Genomic DNA, 25,609 nt, shown 5'->3' on the forward strand with positions numbered 1-25,609 from the left:
TTGATGATTTCCATTTATTTTATGCTTGGATACATTTCTTTTTAGTTTTCATGAATGTAATGTTTGGTTTGATTTGTGGTTTCCCTGTTTTTCAAGTAGGTTAACCACTTCCTACATCTGCTTGCTTTAGCCTGGTAGTCATATAGGCTGCAACACGATATTTAAAAATAGGTGTCTATATTTTCATACTTCCTTACCTACACTCTATGCTTTTGAATTTCTTCTTTGAGATCTTCGAGTTTGTCCTTTTGGTGTTCCTTGTGTTTCTCATCACTTTTTGAGTAGATTTTTGTTTGTTTGTTTGTTTGTTTTGGTGATGTATGCTGGCTGATTTAAATGACTGCTTTCCAATCTGTATATGTTATGTCTTATTTTTTCTCCTTCTTCTTCTTCTTCTCCTTCTTCTTCTTCTTCTTCTTTTAGCCGTTTCTGTATTTTTTTAGAATGGGTTTAGTATTGGTGTACTCGTTTAGCTTTTGTTTGTTGGAGAAATTCTCTGTTTCCCTTTCCAGTTCAAATGATACTCAATAAATAAATAAAACATACATAAATGAATAAATAAATAAATGTTAGTCTTGCTGGGAAGAGTATTCTAGGCTTCAGAGTTTTTCCTTTTGGAACTTTGTATATAGCTTGCCAATTTCTTCAGGCCTGTAGTGTTTCTGTAGAAGAATTAGGTGATTTGCGGGTTCTCTTATAGTTAATGTGTTGTATTTCTCTTGCTGCCTTTAGAATCCTCTCTTTATCTTTGGCCATTTTCATTATAGTAGGTCTAGGTGTGGGCATATTTGTGTTCAGCCTGTTTTGTGCCTTCTGTGATTACTGTATTTTGATACCTGTTTCCTTTAGTTTGGGAAAATTTTGAGACATAATTTCTTCCAATATATTTCCAATCCACTTTTCTTTTTCTTCTGCCTCTTGAATTGCTATTATGCATAGATGGACCCCTGTTATGCTACCCCATAGATCTCTTATGTTGCTTTCATGTGTTTTCATGTGGTTTTCTGCCTGCTGTCCTGATTGGGTGATTTCCATTATGCTATCTTCCATGTCACTAATTCATTCCTCTGCACTCTTCACTCCGCCCTTCAGTGCCTTTAGCCCAGTTTGGCTATCTGCAAAAGACTTTTCTAATTTTTCCCTATTTTCCCCTAAATTTCCTCATTCCTCTCGAAAGTAATCGACATGAATGTTTGTAATGTGCTCGTAAGTCCCTGATATTCAGCCTTCATTCCTTCAGTATATATTCACTCTACCCCTTTTGAACTCAGTGTCTTTTGGCCTACGGAGGTCTGTTGCATTGTTTCTGCTTCACATGAAATCTCCTGTACCTTATGTGGGAATTGTTCCTGGGCTTCTTCATCGTGTCTGATTTTCTTTTTCTGTGAGTTTGGGGAAGCCAAACTCTAGTCTTGGAGGGTTACTTCTAGGCAAGAGCAACCCTTTATATTTTGTGGGGTGTTACCATTTATTTGGGGCATGGAGGATTGCATACTTGCTAGCTCAATCTTGGGAGTGAGCACATCATTATCCCGAGGGTGCTGAGTGTATTTCCAGGGAGAGGGAGGTAGTGGGTAGGGCTGGTAGTCAGTGCCTTCTTGCTGGGGTCTTAGCAGCAGCAAGTACATGCAGGGAGGTGGCACAGACTACTCCTTGTTTCAAGGCCTTGAGAGTGATAATGAGCTTTTTGCAGAATCATGAGGTGCCCAGAGCATTTGATAGTGGCAGTGGCAGTGGCAGTGGCATGGTTTGTGAGTTCCCAGAGAAATTGGAGCAGAAACAGGTAGTGTTTGGTCACAATGACCTCTTCTGAGGTGCCCTCTGAGGTGATTAGGGCCACAGGGGTGCCTCTTCCTGGACCCTTAGTGGTAGCAGGCCATGCACACCTCTGGAGTGGGAGATAACCATGGTGGTTTGCCCCCCCCAGCTGAGGACCCTCATAAGAAGCAGCCTGTCCCTCTTAGCCCACACAGGAGGTGGTGCACCACTGCTCCTAGTTACAGGGTCTTGGCAAAGGACAGTGTTCAACCTTCTGGGTGCTTCTTCCCTGCAACTGTCAGAGCATTTGGCACTGACAGTTGCAGGGCAGTTATATGCCCAGGGTGTTGAGAGCAATACTGGGTGGTGCTCAGTTGTAGTGCCTGCCCTGATTTCTGACCTCTGAGGTGACTGTGGTCAGAGATTGGACCTGATCTCACACCCCTACTGGTGGCAGGCCTTCACTCCCTGTGGTTTCTGAGATGACTGCTTTGGTTTGTCCCTGCTGCCTGTAGATCACTCAAGAGGCACCACATCTCACTTACCCACCTGATGCCCATAGCCCCCACCAGAAGGATCTGGACACCTATATCTAGCACAAGAAGTGCCCAGGCTGCTGTAGCACAAGCAAGTGGCTTCTTGCCACCTGTAGCCTGCACCAGGGGCACCCCGCCCTCTGAAAGCCTGTGCATGTGTGAGCAGGGAGATTCCTTTGGCATCTGCCCCTCCTCCTTTTCCCCTCTGCAACAATGGCACATTGCTTTTTAAGACAAAGTGGGGTCCTTTCTACTCCAAGGATGGTTCTGAGGTGACTCTTGGTATGATTGAAAATAATTCTTCTGAATGTACTCCAGAAAGACAGTAAAAGAGAAACATAAGACGCTGCTAAGTCAAACAGATTCTATATCTTCAAGGGACCTGTTCACCTGGCTGAGGTTTGGTGTTAAAGGCCAGCCTTTGTATTTCAGCCTGTCTTTGTGTAAAACAAGAAAGCAACCTCTAAGTGTGAATCAGGACATATAAAGGGGTGGAGATAAAGGCAAAAATAACCTAGAACAGTTTGAGGATTTTAGAGAGAAAATGACACCCCCATTTTTCTTCTTCTTCTTCTTCTTTTCTTTTTATGTAAATGGTTCACTGATAAACTACCACCCTGTGGTGACCATGATGCAATCTCTGATGATGTCATGTGGACATGGTTGCTGCAGTTATGGTGTAAATTATGGTCATGCTTCCTGGGGAAGCTAAAATATGCTATTGCTTTGACTGTGAAATGTACTTTTTAAGTAATTGTTTATCTTTTTTTTTTTTTGTCTTTTTAGGGCCACCCCTGTGGCATATGGGCGATCCCAGTCAGCGTCAAAGCAGAGCTCTGTCTGCTGGCCTACATCCACCATAGCAATGCTGGGACTGAGCCACATCTTTAACTCACATCACAGCTCATAGCAAGGCTGGGGCTTTAAACCACAGAGTGAGGGCAGAGGGTGAAGCTGCTTCCTCATGGACACTAGTTAGGTTTGTTAACCTCTTTGCCATCATGGGAACTCAATGGAATTTATTGATTTATTTTTTCTTTGCAATGAAGACAATCTTGTCAACTAATATCCAAGTTCCCTTTGAAGTAACAGATAGACTATAATGCAGCTGAGAAAACACTAAGTAAATACTATGTATTTTCCCTTTCCAAATTGACTTTTATTTGCCTCTTTTTCCACACCATCATAATTGAGACCCCCATTCAATACAACCTGGACTATTTCAGAAATCTCTTGACAGCTATTCTCTATTTCCTTAGTTCCATTTTCCTTTTTGAAACAGTTACAGCTAGGGGACATGTCAAATGCTCCTCTCTAATTATCAAACATTTCAAATATTAAAAAATGGCAAAATAATCTGCCATTGAAAACAATTAAAACGACAAAAGGACAACCTGCAATGGGAGGCAATTATTTCAGATGATGCAACTAATAAGGTCGCAATCTCTAAAATCTAAAAACAACCTATACACCTCAACAACAAAACAGGTAATAACCCAGTGGCAACATGGGAAAGAGACCTGCATAGACATTTCTCCAAAGAGAATATACAGAGGGCCAACAAGCACATAAAGAAATTCTCAACATCACTGTTTATTAGAGAAATGCAAATATACACTACTATGAGGTTTCACTTCACACCGGGCAGAATGGCCATCATTAACAAGTCCACACATGAGAAAAGGCTAGAGAGGGTACGCAGAAAAGAAAACTCTCTTACACTGTGGGAGGAGTGTAAATTGTTACAACCAATATGGAAACCACTATGGAAACACTTCAGAAAACTAAATATAGAACTACATGACACCCAGCAATCCCACTCTGGGCATACCTGGGGAAAAAAAAAAAAACTTTCCATAAAATAGTTACATGCGCATGTGTGCCCATTGCAGCACTATTCACAAGAGCCAAGACATGGAAATAACCTAAATGACCACAGGCCACAGGGGTGCCTGTTCCTGTGGAAAGAATGGAAAGAATGGATTAAGGGATGTTGTATATATACACAATGCAACACCACTCAGCCATAAGAAAAGAACAGAATAATGCCATTTGCAGCAACACGGCTGGAACTGGAGACTCTCCTACTAAGTGAAGTAAGCCAGAAGGAGGAAGGCAAGCACAATATGACATCACTTATGTGTGGAATGTGATATATGGCACAACTGAAACTTTCCACAGGAAAGAAACCAATGGATTTGGACAATAGGGTTTTGGTTGCCAAGGGGGAGGGTGCAGGATTGTGATGGACTGGGATTCGGGGGTTGAAAATGCAAACTATTGCATGTGGAGTGGGTATGCAATGAGGTCATGCTGTATATCAATGGGAACTATCTCTAGTCACTTTTGATGCAGCATAATGTGAAACAAAGGATATGTATGTGTGTGGGTGTGGGTCTTGGGTGGGTGGGTGTGTGACTGGGCCACTTTGTGACACAGGATGAAAGTGATAGAACACAGTAAACCAGCTATGATGGGAAAATCATTTTAGAAAAAGAAATGCAGCATCCCTTTACTCTTAACTGTGTCCAAAATAAAAAAATGTAATTGTACTATATACATGTAAGGATAACCTGACCCACTTGCTGTAGAGTGGGAAAATAAAAAAAAAAAGGAAAGAAAAAAAGAATTTTAAAAATTAAAAAAAGAGATCCAGGTGAATAAGAAAATAAAGAAGATGAAGCTATGAAGATGAACATACAAGTTTATTGCTGAAATAACAGAATTGCAGGAATTTGGTGACATTTGCCAGCATAAATTTTCATCTTCACTCTCCTACATAACCTATATTGCTTTGATAGGTCAGTGGAAATTAGGGTGATGTTCAGATACAGAAGAGGACTGAGGATTTGGCCTTGAAAGCGAGGCAGCAGATGTGTCTGTGGCCACTGGCATTGGGAACCATGGAAGGGCTGCTGGTTGGGGGTTAGTTAGAGGGCCCTCAGTTGGTGATATATTCTGGTATCTGGTTGGCAAAGGAGAAGGCTCCACCCTCAGTCCAAAATAACCACTTGGGAAGTTAGAAATAAGGTGGTACTGAGAAATGGAAGTGGTAGTTGTAATGAAATTCACGATGTGGCCACTTGCTGGAGAGTAGCTGCTTTGTGAGTGCATGTGAAACGTGGTCAACTGACTAAAAATAGCATGTTGAGCCATGACAATTTGTCCTGGTGGCCTGACTGATGGTGATGGTGGAGAAGAAGGACCACTTCTAGTTGGGGTAGTTGTATTAGAAATTCTCTGGCTCATAGAAGGCCATCTTATTAAAGGCACATTTAGGTTTGTAGAGGTTGAAAATGCATCTTATCCACGAGTTTCTGTAGCTACATCAGAATTATGGTTATCCACATCACCCCCTGTTCTAGAGCCTGTGTAGGAGAGGAAATGTGGGGAAGTACCATCCAAAGGGTATGAGATTTCATTGTGGATTGATGACAGTGAGAACTGGGGAATTGACGGGTGTACCACATTCTGAAGATTATGTATGCCATTGAACTGAATACTCTAAACCTTATACCATAATGTTTTCACATTGTTAAAAACTGACAGTGCTCTGGTATCACTGATTTTATTATATCGAGTTTTCTGTGTATCCTACGCAAGTAGTCTGAGTGTTAAACAATATTCCAAACATTTTCCGTTAGGTTGCTGAGGGAGGAATGCACAAGACCAAATAGTGCACAAGAGGGATTTATTAGGGTCTCTGAGGGGGCTGAGCAGAGCCCACGATGGCATCAGCCTTGACTGCAAGGAGGTGTTAGGCTTATAAAGCATCTGTGGTGGGAGTCTGTGGTTGGAGTCCATGGTGGGACCTTGTGGCAGGGAAAATGGAGAAGAAAGGGAAGGTCAAGGGAGGTGTAGGGGCTCAAGTCCCATGACAGAGAACAGTTAATCCGTGTAGGCAGTTAGTCTGTGCAGGCAGTTGCTTCCCACAGGTCCTCGTTTCCTGCTGCCCAACTTGCACATCCACATTCTGGGAGGGGCGTCCACAGCAAGTCTCTCAGATGAGCAGCAATAGTTGGGGTGTATGGCGGTCTGTCTCCATCCTCCAGGGCTCCTCTCATTCAAGCCTTCCATTATATGGGATAGGGGTGAATGTCTACTCTTCTCTATCTGCTTCCTGCTGGCCTGGAGTGGGGAGTACTTGTGGATGGACATGGTACATGCTACCATAGAGGATGGGAAGAATAGAAAAATAAGATGAAACATGGGTTGATACCGGTATTGTTGAGGGAGGAGTGCAGTTTCATCTGAGTAGGTTTTAACACGTGATGTGGTATTAACACGTAAATCACAGGAGCTATTGGTCATAATACATGTTGTCTCCTTTCTGTTGCTATAAGAGAAGACCGTGAAAATATAAGGTTGCTGCTGCCAGCTGATGCTGCTTTGAGAACAGCTGGTGTCATCACGTCTGACAGGGCACATAAACCCTAAGTTCTTGGCAATACAAAGGCTTGCCTGAAATTACTTCCATAAGATTTCCCAGTCTTCCTTGGATGTCTGACCCACAGCTACTCCATTCTGCCTTTTCTCCCTATTGGCCCATGCAGTTGCCATGGTCAATGATCTCTGTATTTCTAGATGAGAGAAGATGCAAGAATTTGGGCCCATACAAATCCTCACCTGAAATCGGTCTGAAGGCCTGTGCCTCAGCCCTGGTCACCTCCCTGAGCTCTGCTCAGCTGGTGCTGCAGGTCAACAGCTGCTGTGCCTCAAGTTTTCCTGCACGGAGAGCCTCTAGGCAAGTGCTAACTTGTGGTCACAGTTGGCCATACTCCCCCATGGTCGTACATTTGACCATAGTTTGGGGAGGCATTTCATGACCATTTCATCTCACAGTGCCAGCAATGAACATTGCTAGGTCTGGCAATGATGTCACAGATAGGCCATTAAATGTGCTAGTCCTGGACAAAGCCATACTAGTAGTAGCCAAAAGTCTCTGGACCACCCATCTTCCTCGTCTATTATGGTCCAGGAAAATATTCCCTCTTGTTGCATGTTCCCATATCTAGAGACCACTGATCTCATAGGGAACTATATATCATTTTCAGTGACTCAGTTACACTTCTGGAAATGCAAGAGACAGCAATTTTGTGGAGACAGTGAATAAAACATAAACCTAGAGACTCTCATGCTGAGAGAAGGAAGTCAGAAAGAGAAAGACAAACACCACATGACAACACTTATATCTGGTATCTATTTTAGAGCACAAGTGAAGCTTTCCACAGAAGAGAAAAACATGGAATTTGAGAATAGACTTGTGGTTTCCAGGGGGAGGGGGACTGGGATAGAGTGGGATTGAGTGGGAGCTTGGAGTTCATTGACGCAGTCTCTTGCCTTCGGAATGGATAAGCAGTGAGATGCTGTGTAGCCCTGGGAACTATGTCTCCTCACTTGTGATGGAGCAAGATAATATGAGAAAATAATGTAAACATGTCTGTGTACCTGGCTCACCATGCTGTGCAGTAGAAAATATAACAATATATTGGTGGCAGTAAAAACAAAATAACCTATTCTGATAAGGAGTGGAAAAATATATGAAAATATTTGTGGTCTCAAAAATTATGTGGAAAGCAGTATTCATAAAGTCATAAATGAAAATTGAAAAGCTTCACACAAAACAGCCCTGTTTTATCGCTGTTCAGCTGGATTAGTCCGTTCCTTTTCTTTAAAGGAAATTTCATTCTGGCTTGTCCACTCAGCTGTACTCCCCAGTGTTCTTAGGCTGGTTATCCCTTGACAGTTTAAACATTCCCAACACAAGGGAGCCTTTAAATTTCGATTAATGTAGCCCAGGAGAGTTATGTCACTTGGCTAAAGTCTTACCTGCTGATTGAGCTTGAGTAACAGTTGAAGGAAACATAATTGTGCCCTTGTGAGAGCAGGTATTAGTTGGCCAGGTGAGGGGATCCCACCTAGGAACATCACTGATAAGAGCCTTGGAGGGGAGAAACCCACCTAGGTAGATGAGAAGGTCAACAAATGACCATGTGGTCGGGGTGGGGGGGAATCTTGGGATAGTGGTCTCCTTCTGATGGTGTCTTCTTTTTTTCTGGGCATTGGTGTTTTTGTTATTAGGGCCTTGTTTTAGGGTGAGTTTGATGTCAGTAGTTCTCTCTGTAGACCAGTGCAATGTGGATGTCCTTCCTAAGAGGGAAATAGAGATTTTAAGAGTTATTTTATTCACTTTGCTTGTGCATATGGTACTTAAGTATTCCTGACAAGAAACATTCCATCTAGGCTGGAGACAACCCTTTAAATGATACTTTCCCAGAATGTATAACCCCCTGGTTATCGTGGGGCATCAGATATTCTCCCAGAGACAGATTGCAGCACTCAGCTTCCCATGCTGAGACTATGTTCTTAGTAACCCCCTTAAACATTGAAATATTGTAACACAGCCTCCAAGAACTATTTGGGAAGTGAGTTTTAGAAAGTGAACCCTAACCTCAAAACACAGAACTAGAGTATGAGTCACAAGATTTTCTCTAAAACGACCCTCATTTTCACCAAATATTGTCAACCTAGAACTATAGAAGGAATACCCCAAAGGGGAAACATATTTTCAAAGCATTTCTTTTCATTAATGGGTTTTCTGGGGAGCAAGGAAGAACCAAGCTGCCTCTTGGATTTCCCACAGTCATGGCTCTTGAATTCACAGCTGTTGCTTACCTATCTTCCCTCCTGTGATTTAGGGGCACACTTTTCCCATGCTGCAAGGTCATCAGGTTGGCAAATGTCTGAGAATGAGGGAGTAAGTTGTGAGCTGTATCTTTATAGATTGGGTTCATACCTTTCATCTGACAATTTCGCCCCTGTAACACTGTAATTTACACTTAGGAAATTTGCAAATACACACACACACACGCAGAGAGAGAGAGAGAATGCAAATTTTAAACACCTGGCCAAACAGAATCTCACTTTATTGTAAAACATTACCTAGTCACTCAACCAACCTAACAAAGGATTTCAAAAGCAAATACAAATTAAAGGCCAATCGATTCATGTAACCTGTTATCAAGAGTATGAACAAGGTAAGGTTAAGAAGGTTCAGAAACCTTTCTTTTAGCAGAGAGACAGAAACCTAATTCAAGTTTTACACGAGCTTACCTTTAAAGTTAGTTTATTTTTTAACTTTAAACTCCCAGTCAGTCCCGACCAAGCTTGAAAATCCTGTCTAGTGTCCACTTCGCAGAAATCTTACATCACTTTCTGTATCCATATTATTCTGTCTGCTACCTTTCCATTCAAAGTAACAAGCTACACGACAGACTTACTTTCTGTTCCCTTAATAGAATGCAATCCCATTCCTCCTTCCTTCTTTACTGAAAACACAATGTCTACTTTTCTGGATGGACTTTTTATCATTTCTAAAAGTATGTGTTTCCTGGTACAGAACATCACAGCATAGCACCAAAACACCGATAATAGTCTTAAGTGATGTTGCTGTCCCTTCTTAGTAACTGAAGCCTCAGCATCCGATTTGACTTTTATCAAACCTAGGTGCAATAAGAAAGGCTTCTGCCAATGACTCTGAAGACATGCCCATTTAAGTTAGATCATTCAGTTTGAATGGGAGCAAGCTGCTGAGCTATGGAATGGGTCGAGGTATCCCACACCCAGGGCAAAAGAACGGAGGCAGGGAGAGGTAGCTTATCATGTTCTAGATGAGCAAGGGGGAGGAGAGAGGGCCCGGAAAGTGAGACAGGAGTGAGAAGTCTGAGGGAGGGTCTGAAATTAGATAAAATATCTCTGCCAAGAATTGGGGCTGGGCACTTGGTTAATATCAGGAAAGAACAGCTAAAGGGTGTCCCTGCTGAGGTGCAGGTTAGAAGGGGCTTTGGTAAGGGTTTGGAGATGAGACCACTAATATGCACAATAGAGACTTGAGAGGGGTGTTTGTGACCTGTTAATTCACGTTGTGCTGAGTAAGTGGCCCCTGTGTTGATAAGAAAGGATACCAGCTTGCCTACAACTAGCAGAGTTACCTGGTGCTTCACCCGAGTAGTAGTTGTGGGTCCAGGATCCAGGGGTTTCCAGGGCACCCTCAGTCTTCTGTGATCCTGCCAAGGTGGCTTGGCCTGTTGAGGCCCAAGGATTCTGGTCTCCCTGCAGGGAGGGGTGTGGCCGTCCCCTGAGAGGTTTCCAGTGGCCTCTCTTATCACACCTGCAGCAGGGGCCTGGAGTGCCTTAGAGCCATTGTCCAGGGGAGAGAGCTGATATTTGGGGGAGCCCTGAATGGCAGTTGCCTGCATTTTGTATTTAGCCCGATCTCATTTTAAGTGTTGGCTTTCAGCCTCTTTATGCTGATTATTAAAGACCTTGAAGGTGAGGGTGAAGACATCCTGCTGAGGGGTTTGAGGCCCATCCTCCCACTTTTGTAATCTGTGCCTTATGTCAGGGACAGACTGAGAGATGAAGGGAGTGTGGAAGGAAAGATTCCCTCCAAATGGGAAAGGTCTAACTATGTATCTTTTTGAAGTGACTGTGTTAATCAGGAAGGAGAGCAGGTTTTTCATGTGGGCTTCTTCTTTTTTGTAGTTAAGACCTGCTTCACATAGTCCTCCTATGAGACAAGTTACCATGTGACTCTGGTGTCTGAAGGCCTGGGAATCGACTGGAGAGTCCCAGTTTGGATCCTGTCTTGGGACTGCTACCGCCCGCACTCTTTGGTTCTTGTTTTGCCAGCAGAGGTCATCTGTGTGGGCCTGAGTGGCTAACCAGACCCTTTCCTTTTCCGCAAGGTCGAGGATGAAGGATAAGGTGACATCAACACCATGGCAGGTAAGGTCACGAGACTGAGTGATTTGTTCAAATTCCTTAAAGTAGATGGAGGGATCAGAAGAGAAGGAGTCTCATCTTTTTTGTTTTTCAATTTAAGTGGGAGGGGTTGGACATGGAAATAGGGACATGGACCTGAACAATCCCTCCAGTGCTGGCAACTCCCCCTCAAGGGACCAAAGGAGCTGGTTGGGAGGAGTTTGGAGAAGGAGGAAGCTGGGTACAGAAATGTGTATGAGGAGGAGAGAAAGAGGGGTCAGTATCTGGGTTAGGATGGGGAGAAGCTGAGGACAACTTGGGTAGGGGAGTGGAGGATTTTGTGTTGGCGGAGAGCTGGAGGCATGGAGAGATTTGTATTGTGGAGAATAATGGTCTGCAGGATCAAAGCAGGAGCTGTCAGAATGAGAGGGAATATGACATGAATGATGGAGAAGAATTTGAAATGTGAAACAGGGAGAAGAGAGGGAGGTGTGTGGGCTGAGAGTAAAGACACAGCGCCTTTCATGCCACTCGTCATTACAGTGACAAATGTTATTGAGGTCACTCAAGCTATTTACATTGAATGTGGACTTGCGGTTGCCAAGGGGGAGAGGGAGAGGGAGGGAGTGGGATAGATGGGGTGCTTGGGGTTAGTAGATGCTTTCTAGTGCCTTTGGATTGGATTAGCAATGGGATCTTGCTGTGTAGCCCTAGGAACTCTGTCTGGTCCCTCAGGGTGGAGCATGATAAAGGGAGAAAAAAGAATGCATACATGTATGTGGAAGGGGCTCACCACGCTGTACAGTGATGAAGCAGAACGTGAACAGAACACGGTGGACCAGCTATAATGGAAAAACAAATACAACATCACTATAGAAAAAAATTGAAAGTGGCATTTTGGGAGCATTGAGAGCCATTAGCTAATGTTTATCCTGTGCACATGGAGTTACAGAAGAAGTAAAGATGCTTGGACCTAACATTTCCTCTTAGGAATAGCTAAATTCCATAAGAGGCAGCCAAGAGGTGTCTCCTGTGGAGGAGTGGAGGGCTTCTTCACCATGATGAGGACTAAGAGGGGACGTGGGCTAAGGAAGGGGCCACCTTAGGGAGTGCCACTTCTTAGGCTGAGTGTCTCTAAAGTCTGGATAGTGGACGCTGAGGGACAGAGAGGGTGGTTTTTCGCTGATGTGGGTGTCCCCAGATGAGAGGGATGGGGCCAAGTGTCTATGCATTCTACAGACCTAGTGTGATGCTTTGTTGCAGAAGGTTGTACTCTGATGTGCCAGAGGAACTGGGGCCCAAGAGCCATGCTGACAGGAGACCCAGAAAAGTGATATTTTCTCATCCAAGTATAAGAAGGCAAGTGCTGGATGCAGAGTCAGTCATGGAAAGGTGGAATTCCCCGTTAGGGGTTCCTCCCTGACTGAGAAGGAGAGGACTGGTGCAGAGGTGCCTGGATCAGGGACCCAAACCTGGGTGGGTTCCAGAGGTTAAGCCAGGAAGAGCTGCCCCTGCCTGCTGCTCTCTGGCTTTCAAACCCAGGAGTTTGGGGCACCACTGATCTGATTCCCATTCTCATAACATTCCCGTTTGCGGTTTAGCACCATATGTGAAGTTTGCTGAGGGAGGAGTGGGCAAGGGCATTTGATAAACAGGAGAGATTTATTAATGGCTCAGGAGGGCACCAGCCTTGACTGTGAGGAGGGGCTAGGCTTATAAAGGATCTGTGGCAGGAATCAGTGGTGGGAGTTCATGGCAGGAACCTTGATGGGAACAATGAAGAAAGAGGAGGGGAAGGTCAAGGGAGGAGTAGGGGGTCAAGTCCCATGACAGAGAGCAGTTCATCACTATAGAAGTTAACATATGCCTCCAGGTGTTTTCCTCAGTCCGTTGGTTCTTGCTGCTCAAACGGAGCATCCAATTCTGGGAGAGGTTGTCCATAGCAGGTCTCCAAGTTGAACAGCCATATATGGGATCAATGGGGGTCTGTCTCCACGCTGCTGGGAACCTCACATTTTCATAGTCATATTAGCACAGCAAATACGATTCTTGTTGGTATGTCTATCAATATATGCTAAGCATTCATGAAGTAGAGATTTTGTGTTTATGTAAGGCCCATACCATTAAGGAAATCCAACAAGTAGGAGATAAGTCATAACAAGAGAGTTTATAAGAAAAACGACTTATATGAGTGTAAGAGGAAACTTGCCATTCTTGAAAGAGCCAAAGGGTATAATCCAAGATTACATGGAATCATAGTCTTTTTTTTTTTTTCTTTTGTTAGAACAGGAAATAGGCGGCGGGGTTTTGGTGAGGAAGTAACAAGGGCATAGAGTCAGGAGCATTGAGGTTTCCCATAGGTTTTGTGACCAGGAAATGGCCAGGGGATGTGTGAGAAGGCTAGGCCTGCCTGGCATTATGGGGTTGCAGGTTTCCTAGGGGCTTGTGGCTGAGGTAACCAGTGTCAGGCTTAGCCTCAGGCTATAAAAGATGCATATGAGGAAAGGGTGAGACTGTTCCAAGATAGGGTCATGGAGGGGTAGGTGGAGAGGGTGAGAATTTGCCAAGGTATGGTGTGGGGTGAAATAACAAAGCCAAAATGTAGTCAGGACCATCATTGTTCCAGAGAGTTGGTTCTTATTGGAAAATATAAGGGTCTCATCAGTTTGGGTGCATTGAACTGGTTTTCTGAACATTATTGCGTAGGAGTCCAGAAACATAGGAGTAGCAACATAAAATAGGACCTAGATTTTATGAAATGGTCTTAATATGGGATAACAAGCTGCTCCTTTGCACAATGAGACCTCATGTTTGGTAAGAATTTCTGTGGCTTCATGGCTGAAAGAAGTGTTACAAAAATGTTGTGAGTGGTTTCCCATTCCAGCATTGGTAAATATTTAATATGTGTCAAAAATACATGATGCTTTCCATATTTATCACATTTAAGGACGGAATATTTTCACAACTAGAAAGAGTGTCTAGTTTGGCACTATGTCGTAGTGTAATGCAGTTCTTAAGTCAGAATGCTTTGTATTAACAAATGGTCGTGAATTTTCCTTTCAGTAAACATTTCATGAAGATAGACACTCCACAAAATGTAGTTTCATGAAATTTGACAGTGATTTCTCCTGATTTTTTTTTTTTTTTTTTTTTGGAGAATGTTAGTGTCTATTTTCTTCACAGGACATGCCCTTAGATTTACACATGCAGATTTTGTGGGGGATTGGCTGATAAAATATTATGTATATGTGAAAAAAATAGGAGTTCATGTTAAGAATTTAAAATGTCTCATTAAACCGTGGCTGAGAATTTTGGGGTGCTAGAATGGCTGGATCATATATGAAAGAAGTCACCTTTGGGGCTATCAGGGGAAGACAGCCTAATTCAGGTGTCTCTGAGCTCCAAATTGCAAACTGTACCTTGAATCACAACCATAGGAGAGAGTGCAAAGTTTTATCTTGAAAAGATGCCTATAATATGTTGTATGAACTTACCTGTATAACGAATGAGATTTAGTTTGGGCTGTGCATCTCTTTACTATTTAGCATTGATGCACAGTGGTTTCCTTCCTCTTAGTCATGAGATGCTCTCCTAAATTGGATGGTAATATTGTCTTTAATCATATATATGTGTGTACACATACACACACTTATATATTACTCAAATGAATTTATCACATCTGTAGTTGTATAATGATCATAACAATCTGAATCCACAGGATTTCCATCCCAAAGCCCAAGCACATCCCACCACCCACCAAACTGTCTCCTCCAGAGACCACAATTTTTTTCAATGTCTGTGAGTCAGCATCTCTTCTGCAGAGAAGTTCAGTCTATCCTTTTTTCAGATTCCACAGATCAGTGAAAGCATTTGTTGTTGGTGTCTCATTGTATGGCTGACTTCACTTAGCATGATCGTTTCTAGGTCCATCCATGTTGCAAAAAAATGCCAGTATTTTCCTCCTTTTAAAGGCTGAGTAATATTCCATTGTGTATATGTACCACATCTTCTTGATCCACTTCTCTGTTGATGGAGATTTAGGTTGTTTCCATGTCTTGGCTATTGAAAATACTGCTGCAATGAACATTGGAGTGCATATGTCTTTGCGAGTCATAGCTTTTTTGGGTAGATGCCCAGGAGTGGGATTGCTGGATCCAATGGGAGTTCTATGTTTACTTTTCTGAGCACTCTCCATACTGCTTCCCACAGTGGTTGCACCAACTGACAATCCCACCAACAGTGTACTAGGGTTCCTTTTTCTCCACACCCTCTCCAGCACTGATTGTTTGTAGACTTTTGGATGATGGCCATTCTGGCTGGTGTAAGGTGGTACCTCAGAGAGGTTTCGATTTGCATCTCTCTAATAATGAGTGATGTTGAACATCCTTTCATGTGTTTCTTGGCCATCTGTATGTCTTCTTTGGAGAACTGTCTGTTTAGATCTTCTTCCCGTTTTTCGATGGGGTTGTTTGTTTTTTGGGTGTGGAGCTGCAGAAGGTGATTATAAATTTTGGGCATGAATGCCTTGTCAGTCCCTTCACTTCCAAAGATTTTCTCCCATTCTGTGGGTTGTCTTTTTTGTTTTGTTTAGGGTTTCCTTTGCTGTGCAGAAGCGTTGAAGTTTGATTAGGTCCCATTTGTACCTTTTTGTTTGTGTTGTCAATACTGTGAGAGGTGGATCCGAGAAGATGTTGCTACCGTTTATATCAGAGTGTTTGGCCTATGTTTTCCTCCAGGAGTCTGATAGTGTCTGGTCTTATATCTGCGTCTTTCATCCATGTGGAGTTCATTTTTGTGTATGGTGTTAGGGAGTGTTCTCATTTCATCCTTTTCCATGTGGCTGTCCAGTTTTCCCAGCACCACTTACGGAACCAGCTGTCCTTTCTCCATTGTATATTCTTGCCTCCTTTGTCATAGATGAGTTGGCTGTAGGTGTGTGGGTTTACCTCTGGGCTTTCTCCCCTGTTCCAGTGATCTCTATTTCTGTCTTTGTGACAGTACCATGTGGTTTTGATGATTATTGCTTTGTAGCAGTCTGAAGTCCGGGAGTCTGAAGTCCGGGAGGCTGATTCCTCCAGCTCCATTTTTCTTTTTCAGGATGTCTTTGGCTAGTCTGGGTCTTTTGCACTTCCAAACTTTAAAATATTTTGGTCGAGTTCTGTGAAAACTGTCCTTAGTGATTTGATAGGGATTGCATTGAATCTGTAGATTGCCTTAGGTAGTATGGTGATTTTGATAATATTAACTCTTCCAATCCACGAGCATGGTATATCTTTCCATCTATTGGTGTCATCTTTGATTTCTTTCATCCGTGGCTTAGAGTTTTCAGAGTACAGATCTTTTGCCTCTTTAGGTGGGTTTACTCCTAGGTATTTTTTTTCTTTTGGATACAATGGTAAACGGGATTGCTTCCCTAATTTCTCTTTCTGCTCTTTCATTGTTAGTGTATAGAAATGCCATTGATTTCTGTGTATTGATTTTGTATCCTGCGACTTTGCCAATTTGGTGGATGAGCTCTAACAGTTTTCTGGTAGAGTCTTGAGGATTCTCTAGGTATAGTATCATGTCATCTGCAAATAGGGATAGTTTCACTTCTTCCTTTCCAATTTGGATTCCTTTTATTTCTTTTACTTCTCTGATGGCTGTGGCTAGGACTTCCAGAACAAGAGTAGTGGTGAGAGCGGACATCCTTGTCTTGTTCCTGATCTCAACGGGAATTCTTTCAGCTTTTCGCCATTGAGAATGATGTTTGCTGTGGGTTTGTCATATATGGCCTTTATCATGTTGAGGTAGGTTCCCGTTATGCCCACTCTCGGAAGGGTTTTTTTTTTTTTTTTTTTTTTTTTTTTTTTTTTACCAGAAATGGGTGTTGGATTTTGTCAAAGGCTTTTTTCCGCATCTATTGGGAGGATGGTATGGTTTTTCTTCTTCAGTTTGTGAATGTGGTGTATCACACTGATGGATTTGAGGATATTGAGGAGCCCTTGCATCCCTGGGATAAATCCCACTTGATCATGATGTCCAATCCTTTGAATGTATTGTTGGATGCGGTTTGCTAGTATTTTGTGGAGGAATTTTGCATTGATGTTCATCAGTGAAATTGGCCTGTAGTTGTCTTTTTCTGTGGTGTCTTTGGTTGTGGTATCAGGGTGATAGTGGCCTGATAGAATGAGTTTGGGAGTATCCCTTCCTCTGCAATTTTTGGAAATAGTTTCAGAAGGAGAGGTGTTAGCTCTTCTCTAAATGTTTGATAGAATTCGCCTGTGAAGCCATCTGGCCCTGGACTTTTGTTGGTTGGAAGTTTTTAAATCACCATTTCAATTTCAGTTCTTGCGATTGGTCCAATTGTCTTTTCTACTTCATCTTGGTTTAGTCTTGGAAGATCGTACTTTTGTAAGAATTTGTCCATTTCTCCTAGGTTTTCCATTTTATTGGCATATAGTTGCATATAGTAGTCTCTTAGGATCCTTTGTATTTCTGTGATGTTCGTGTTACTTCTCCTTTTTCATTTCTAATTTGATTGATTTGAATCCTCTCTCTTTTTTGCTTGATAAGTCTGGCTAGGGGTTTATCAATTTTGTTGATCTATTCAAAGAACCAGCTTTTCGTTTCACTAATCTTTTCTATGGGTTTCTTTGTTTCTATTCATTGATTTCTGCTCTGCTCTTTATGATTTCTTTCCTTATACTAACTCTAGCTCTTGTCTGTTCTTCTTGCTCTAGCTGCTTCGGATGTGAAGCTGTCTTGTTTATTTGAGCTTTTTCTTGTTTCTTGAGGTGGGCTTGTTTGGATATAAACTTTCCTCTTAGAACGGCTTTTGCTGCATCCCAAGGGTTTTGGAGTGTTGTATCTTGTTGTCATTTGCTGCCAGGTAATTTTTAATTTCCTCTTCGATTGCTTCAGTGATCCATTGCTTGTTGAGTAGCATGTTGTTTCGCCTCCATGTGTTTTCGTTTTTTGCAGTTTTTTGCTTGTTGTTGATTTCCGGCCGTATAGCGTTGTTGTCGGAAAAGATGCTTGATGTGATTTCGATTTTCTTGAAGTTACCGAGGTTGGATTTGTAGCCCAGGATGTGATCCATGTTAGAGACTGTTCCATGTGCACTTGAGAAGAATGTGTATTCCATTGCTTTTGGATAAAATGTCCTATAAATATCTCTTAAGTCCATCTGGTTTAATGCATCATTCAGGACTTGTGTTTCCTTATTGATTTTCTGTCTGGATGATCTGTGCATTGCTGTAAGTGGGGTGTTCAAGTCCCCCACGATGATTGTGTTATTGTCAATTTGTCCTTTTAAGGTTGTTAGCGGTTGCGTTATATATAGTGGTGAACCTGCGTTGGATGCATAGATATTTAAAATTGTTGTATCATCTTCTTGGATTGATCCTTTGATCATTATGTAATTGGCCTTCTTTGTCCCCTAAAGTATTCTTCATTTTAAAGTCTGATATGAGTCTTGCTCCTCCAGCTTTCTGTTGATCCCTGTTTGCATGAAATAGTTTCTTCCATCCTCTCCCTTTCAATTTGTGTGTGTCCCTATGGGTCTCTTGAAGACAGCATATATACGGGTCTTGTTTTTGTATCCATTCAGCCCGTCTACGTCTTTTGGCTGGGGGATTTAGTCCATTCACATTACAGGTGATTATTGATATGTATGTTCTTATTGCCATTTTATTAATTACTTTGGATTTGTTTTTGCTGCTCTTTTTTCGTCCCATCTTCTCTTGTTCTTTTCCGCCTATAGAATTTCCTCTAGTGTTTGTTGTAAGGCTGGTTTCGTGTCGCTGAATTCTCTCAGCTTTGGCTTATCTGTGAAGGTTTTGCTTTCTCCTTCAAATCTGAACGAGAGCCTTGATGTGTAGAGGAATCTTGGTTGGAGGTTTTTTCCTTTCATCATGTTAAGTACATCGTGCCACTCCCTTCTGGGCCTGCAGAGTTTCTGTTGAAAACTCTGCCGACACCCTTGTTGGGTTTCCCTGTATGTTATTTGTTTCTTTTCCCTAGCTGCTGTCAAGATTTTCTCTTTGTCTTTAATTTGGGTCAGTTTGATTGATATGTGTCTTGGGGTGTGTCTCCTTGGGTTTATTTTATATGGCACTCGTTGTGCTTCCTGGATTTGAGTGAGCGATTCCTTCCCCATGTTAGCGGAGGTTTTGGCTATTATCTCTTGGAATATTTTTTTCTGTCGCCTTCTCTCTCTCTTCTCCTTCTGGCACCCCTCTAATAGGGATGTTGGTGCCTCTAATGTTGTCCCAGAGTTCTCTGAGACTCTCTTCGTTTGTTTTCAATCTTTTTTCTCTTTTCTGTTCTACATCCGTAATTTCCAATGATCTGAAATCGGAGGTCCACAAATCCAGGTTCTGTGGACCTCTCTTATTCATTCTTCAGCCTCCAGGAGTCTGCTGTTAGCTGCTTCGAGTGAATTTTTTTATTTCAGGCGTTGTATTTTGCATCTCTTCTTGTTTAAGATTTATATCTTGCATCTCTTTGGACAGTGGTTCCTGTAAGTTATCCATCTTGACCTCCAGTTTATCTCCAATGTCTTGCATCATCTTCCACATCAACACTCTATAAAGTCTTTCTCCTGGAGGCTGAGAATCTCCTCATGGCCTAGCTGTTTTTCAGGGGTTTTTCCTTTCTCCCTCATCTGACTTATAGTTCTCTGTCTTTTCATGTCATAGGTTTTTGGTGTGGTGACCTTCTTACAGATAACAGAGTTGTAGCCTCTCTTACTTCTGATGTATGCCCCCTTGTGGCTGGAGTCAGTTTGGGCGCTTGCTGTAGGCTTTCTGATGGAAGGGGCTGATGCCTGTCCCCTGGTAGCTGGAGCCGATTCTAATCCCTCTGGTGGGTGGGGCTTAGTCTCTGGATGGGATTAGAGGCAGCTGTGTGCCTGAGGGGTCTTTAGGTAGGCTGTATACGGGGGCAGTTCTGTGATCCCACCTGGGTTGTTTGTCCTGGGGCCTCTCAGCAGCTGACTGACTGGTGGGGCCTGGCATTTTCCCCAAATGGCCACCTCCAGAGAAACGTGTGGCTGCTGAATATTCCCAAGAGCTTTGCTTTCAATGTCCTTCCGTCACAATAAGCCACGTTCACCCCTGTTCTCCCAGGATGTCCTCCAAGTACTGTGGTCAAGGTTGACCCAGACTCCCATGGACACTGTGCTTTGCCCTGGGACCCAGTGCATGTGGAAGTTTGTGTGCGCCTTTGAAGAATGGGGTCTCCGTTTCCCGCAGTTCTGTGGAGCTCCTGCACACAAGCCCCACTGGCCTTCAATGCCAGATACTCCAGGGGCTCTTTCTCCCCGTGCCAGATCCCCACATGGCAGAGTTTGATGTGGGGCTCAGAACTCTCTCTCCTGTAGGTGAGTCTCTGTGGGCCGGTTAGTTTCCAGTCTGTGGAGTTTCCCCCCTCGGAGGTATGGGGTTGTTTATATCGTGAAATTACCCCCCCCTACCTCTTGATGTGGCCTCCTCTTTTTCTTCTGGAGTAGGATGTCTTTTTTAATGTTTCCAGCACATTTGGGTGAAGAATGCTCAGTCTTTAGTTGTGAACTTTGTTGTTTTTAGGAGATAAGTTGAACTCCAGTCCTTCTATTCTGCCATCTTCCATATGGGTTCTGTCTTTAGTTATATTTACCCAGATGTGTACAGTTTAACTTGCAGAGAGAATGTGGATGGGAAGGGGATTCTACAAATGAAGAGGTAACTTAGCAAGGTGAAAAGAGGAGGCCAGGAGAGTGATGACACAGTGACAGGTGTAAAGATCCTCATTTCAGCACCAGGCTCGGGAAGTTTCAGGGTGAGGTAAAATCACTTTTCCTGTACTCTAAACCCATGGAGCAGCCAATAAAGAAGTAAACAAAGAGTTTGGTTAGGTCCCTTTGGGTTAATTCTGCTCTTATTTCTGTTGCCTTGGGAGAATGAGCTGAGAAAATATTCACGAGGTTGATGTCAGAGAGTGTTTTGCCTATATTCTCTTCCAGGAGTTTGATGGTGTCCTGTCGTATATTTCAGTCTGTCAGCCATTTGGAGTTTATTTTGGTGCATGGTGTGAGGGTGTGTTCTCGTTTCATTGATTTGCATGCAGCTGTCCCGGTTTCCCAGCAATGCTTGCTGAATAGACTTTCTTTTTCCCATTTGATGTTCGTGCCTCCCTTGTCAAAGATGAATTGCCCATAGGTGTCAGGGTTTATTTCCGGGTTCTCTATTCTGTTCCGTTGCTCTGTCTGTCTGTTTTGATACCAGTACCACACTGTTTTGATGACTGTGGCTTTGCAATATTGCTTGAAGTCTGTGAAAGTTATGCCCCCCCCCCCCGTACATAACATTCTGCTTTTCTCTTGCTGCCTTTAGGATCCTCTCTTTATCACTAACTTTTGCCATTTTTCTTAAAATGTGTCCGGTGTGGGTCTATTTGGGTTCAAATAGTTTGCAGCCCTCTGTGCTTCCTGTATCTTTAATTCAGTAAGCTTTAGGTTTGGGAAGTTTCCAGCGATAATTTCTTCAAATATAGATTCCATCCCCTTATCTTTTTCTACTCCTTGTGGAATTCCTATGATGTGAAGATTGACCCACTTTATATTATCCCATAAGTATCTTATATTGATTTCCTGTTTTTTCATTTGGGTTTTTGCTGAGCTGATTGTGTGATTTCCATTATTCTATCTTTCCCATCACTAATTTGTTCTTCTGTATTGTTCATTCTGGCTTTCACTGCCCTTAGTTCAGTTTGTATCTCTGCCAATGAACTTTGTAGATTTCTAGACTCCTCCTTATATTTTTTGTTCCATTCTGAGGACATCTGCATTACTGGTTCATATCTTGTCTTCATTCCTTCAGTATTTTCACTATTTCTCTTTTGAACTGCAAGTCTGTCAGACTGCAGATGTTTATTTCCTTGTTGATTGCTTTAGGTGAGTTCTCCTGTTGGTTTAACTGCAGGTGGTTTCTCAGCTTCTTCATCTTGCTTCTTCTTTTCTTTTTCTTGGTACAGCTTGACTCCCTGTGGCTGGACAGGGTTTGCCTTGGCACTGCTTTGGAATGCTTCCCAAGGGCTGGCATGGTTGGTTGGTGTTTGAGGCAGCATGGCTTTTCCTCAGGTTGGGCAGGGCAGACAGGGTCTCTCTGAAGCAAAGGAGGACTTCCTGATGGCAGACCTGACTTGGAGCTCTGTACCACAATGGAAGCGGATTTCACATGGCTGGGTAGATCTCTCTCTGCTGTTTTTGGGCTGTGGGCTCTTCCAGGCAGCTGGTGGTGCTTAGCGGCTGTTCCACAATGGTGCTGCACCCATGAGGGTGGGAGCAGTTTGCTGGGCCCCTAAGAACCCAAGGGGCTCTTTCCCAGGTCAGCTGAGTTGGCAGGACCACCTCAGAATAGAGGCAGATTTTGCACATCCAAGACGAGCTCAGTCTAGCTTTTCTGGGCTATAGGGGCTCTTGCAGGTGGCTGGAAGTGCTGGGTAGCAGTTCCCAGGAGTGCAGAACCCCCAAGGGTGAGATCAGCTGGCTGGGCTGCTGAGATCCCAATGGGCTCTTCCCCAGGGCAGCTGGGATTGGCAGGACCACCTTAGAATGGAGGCAGATTTTGCATGGATGGGCCAGCTTGTTCTAGCTTTTCTGGGCTTAGGTCCTTTTCCAGAGGGCTGGCAGTCCTGGGAGCTGCGCCGCAGGAGTGTAGTACCTCCAGAGGTCAGGCAGGACAGGGCAGGGTCAGCTTCCCACAAATGCTGAGGACATTCCTCCAGGATGGCAGGCAGTCTCAGGTATGGCACTCTAGCATGGCATAGGGAGAGAGGGGATGCAGTGGGAAGCACGGATTTCTGATAGCTGGCAGGCAAGTGACCTCGCTGTGGTGTGGGGAATATTCTATGTCAGCCCACACCTCCTCCTCTACCCTTCCCAAAACTGGTGCCTTGTCTCTCCTGCAGATCCAGCTCTTCTCCCAGGTTCCCTTTGATGTGGCTTTCCACTCTCCAGCCCTTAACATATTGCTCCCTCCACCCGCAATGCTCCACTTTCTAGACTCCCAGGCAGTCTCTGACCTGCCGATATGACAGACCACTTCCTAGACCCCCAGGTTGGTCTCTTCCCTGCCAACCTGACCAATTGGTTCCTAATTCCTCAAGCAGTCTCTGCTTCCAAACCAACAGACTGCTTCCTAGTCCCCTGGAGTGGTCTCTGCCCTACCCACCCTACGGAATGGTTCCTAGTCCCCAAAGCACCATGGCTGCACCACCCATCCCAGCCTGTTCCCAGGGAATAACCTCTGGAGCCGAGGTCTTATTGCCCAGCCCCCACCCCAGCATCCCCATGTTTGGTGACTCTGCCAGTAGTTTGGATGATCTGTTCAGTTTTCACACTGATCTTCAGATCTCAGACTTATTGCTGCACTCTTCTCTGCATTTGGAGATCCCTCTGATTTGGTTGATCTTTCTATGGATTAGGTGAGGAAAGGACAATTTTTAATTACAACTTTGGGGGTTTAATTACATCATCTGAAAATTTTTACTGTATCTACTTATTTACATTATATTTAGGTTATATATGCTTTATTTTTATCTCTTTTGTTCTCTACGGGATACCTTCCATATATGTTATCTCTTCCTTTTGAGATATTCATTGTTTCTACTTTCTGACATTATAATTGATTCATTTAGGTGTTATCTCTATGACCCACCAATTGTGAAGCTGTCTTCCATTCATAGTTCTTGCAGATCAGATCGGTTTGTAGTATATCCCCCCACTTTTTTTGCTTTGTTTATTTGTTTTTGCATGCTAATCTATCTGATCACCTACACCATTGTAGAATTCCCAGAAATCACCTCAGAGGACACCAGAGAAGGATGTAAAACAGCTTTGCTAACACATTCGTGTCCACAGGGAATTAAGTCCTAATCCTGGTTCATCGCCATTTAAAAACCTTGTTTTCCAGTTTATTCTATTTTTCTCCATTGTTCCTCCTTTTTTTGGGGTGGGGCTGTATGATTTTCATTTGTTTTATGCTTGGGTACTTTCTTTTTAGATTTGTGAATATAATACTCAGGTTTGATTGGCGTTTACCCTGTTTTTCAAGTATGTTAAGCATTTCCTATATATGCTGACTTTTGTCAGATAGTCATATAATATTTTTAAAAAATAGCATCTAGAGTTTCTTACTTTCCTTCCTCACATTCTATGATTTTATTTTTTTATTAATCATCATGTTTGTCATTTTGCTGTTCTTGGGTGTTTTGTCGGTTTAAAATAGGATTTTTTTCCTTTTAAAACTGTATATCCACTCATTTAAGCGATTGCTATCCAATTGTGACTTCCTTCAGCCTGTTTCTTCTCACTTCTTTTTTTATTTAGAGAAGACCTTTCAGTATTTCCTTTAGAATGGTTTACTACTGCGTACTAATTTCTCTTTTGTTTGTGGAAGGAATTCTTCATTTCTCCTTCCCTTTTAAAGGGTATTCTTGCTGAGTAGATTATTCTAGGCTGCAGAATTTTCCTTTTTAGAACTTTGACTGTAAATTGCCACTCTCTTCTGACCTGTGGTGTTTCTAAGGAGAGATCAGATGAGAGCCTTTGTGGTTTCCTATAATGAAATCTTCCTTATTGTCATTTTCTCTTGCTGCCTTTATATCCTTTCTCTATTTTTACATTTTTCCCATTTTTAACATAGTTTGTCTTAGTGCGGACTTGTCTGGTTTCAACATGTTTGGGATCCTCTGTGCTTCCTGCATCTTGGTATGTGTTTGCTTTAAATTTGGAAAGATTTTAGCCATTATTTCTTCAAATATATTTCAAGTCCACTTCTCTTGGTCTTCCTCTTCTGGAATCTGTGGTAGACATAGATTGGTCTGCTTTGTATTATGCCACAGATCTATTGCTTTTATTTTATGCTTTATGGCTTTATGCTTGGTCTCCTGACTTAGTGACTTCTATTGTTCTATTGTCCAAGACCCTATTTTGTTTCTCTGCATTATTCATTTGGCTCTTTTTGTTTTTCACTGACTTTGCAACTCTGACGTTGAATTTTCTAATGATTCTTTTATTCTCCATATATTTTCTAGTTGGTTTCTAAAATAATCTGCGTTACCCTATAGATCCACTCTCGGTTCCTTCCTATTCACCATTAATTCCCTCAATATTTTCACTACCTCCCTTTTGAACTCAGTGACTCTTAGACTGCAGACTTCTGTTTTTTTCTCCAAGTGAATTATCCTGTTCTTTTAACTGGGAACTGTTCCTGAGCATCTTCACTTTGCTTACATTTTCCTTTTTCTGTGAGTTTAGGGAAATCAAACTCTTGTCTAGGAGGGCTCTGCCTATGCAAGAGCTTCCCTTGATAATTTGTTAGGTGTTGCTATCTATTTTGCACAAGAGTGTTTAGACATTTGGTGACTCTTCAGTGTGAGCAGGCTGTTATCCCCAGTGTGCAGAGGATGTTTCCAGGGAGAAGGAGGCAATGAGGAGGGATAGTGGTCAGCGCCTGGTTGCTAGGCTCTTGACAATAGCAAGCACCTGCAGCAGGATGGCATCAACAACTTCCAGTTGCAGGGCCCTG

General features: G+C 42.9%; 1 pseudogene; it reads right to left on the reverse strand.

Annotated features, from left to right (window-relative positions):
• Window positions 1–5,096: 5,096 nt before the first annotated feature.
• The window catches only part of LOC146394409 (heat shock transcription factor, Y-linked-like), a 116,768-nt pseudogene continuing 96,255 nt past the window's right edge, over window positions 5,097–25,609 (reverse strand).

The sequence above is a fragment of the Sus scrofa genome, chromosome Y, assembly GCF_054392235.1.
Source record: "Sus scrofa isolate SSC_HxYL_T2T_F1_AM1 chromosome Y, Sscrofa_HxYL_maternal_Yorkshire_Landrace_v2.0, whole genome shotgun sequence".
NCBI lineage: Eukaryota > Metazoa > Chordata > Mammalia > Artiodactyla > Suidae > Sus > Sus scrofa.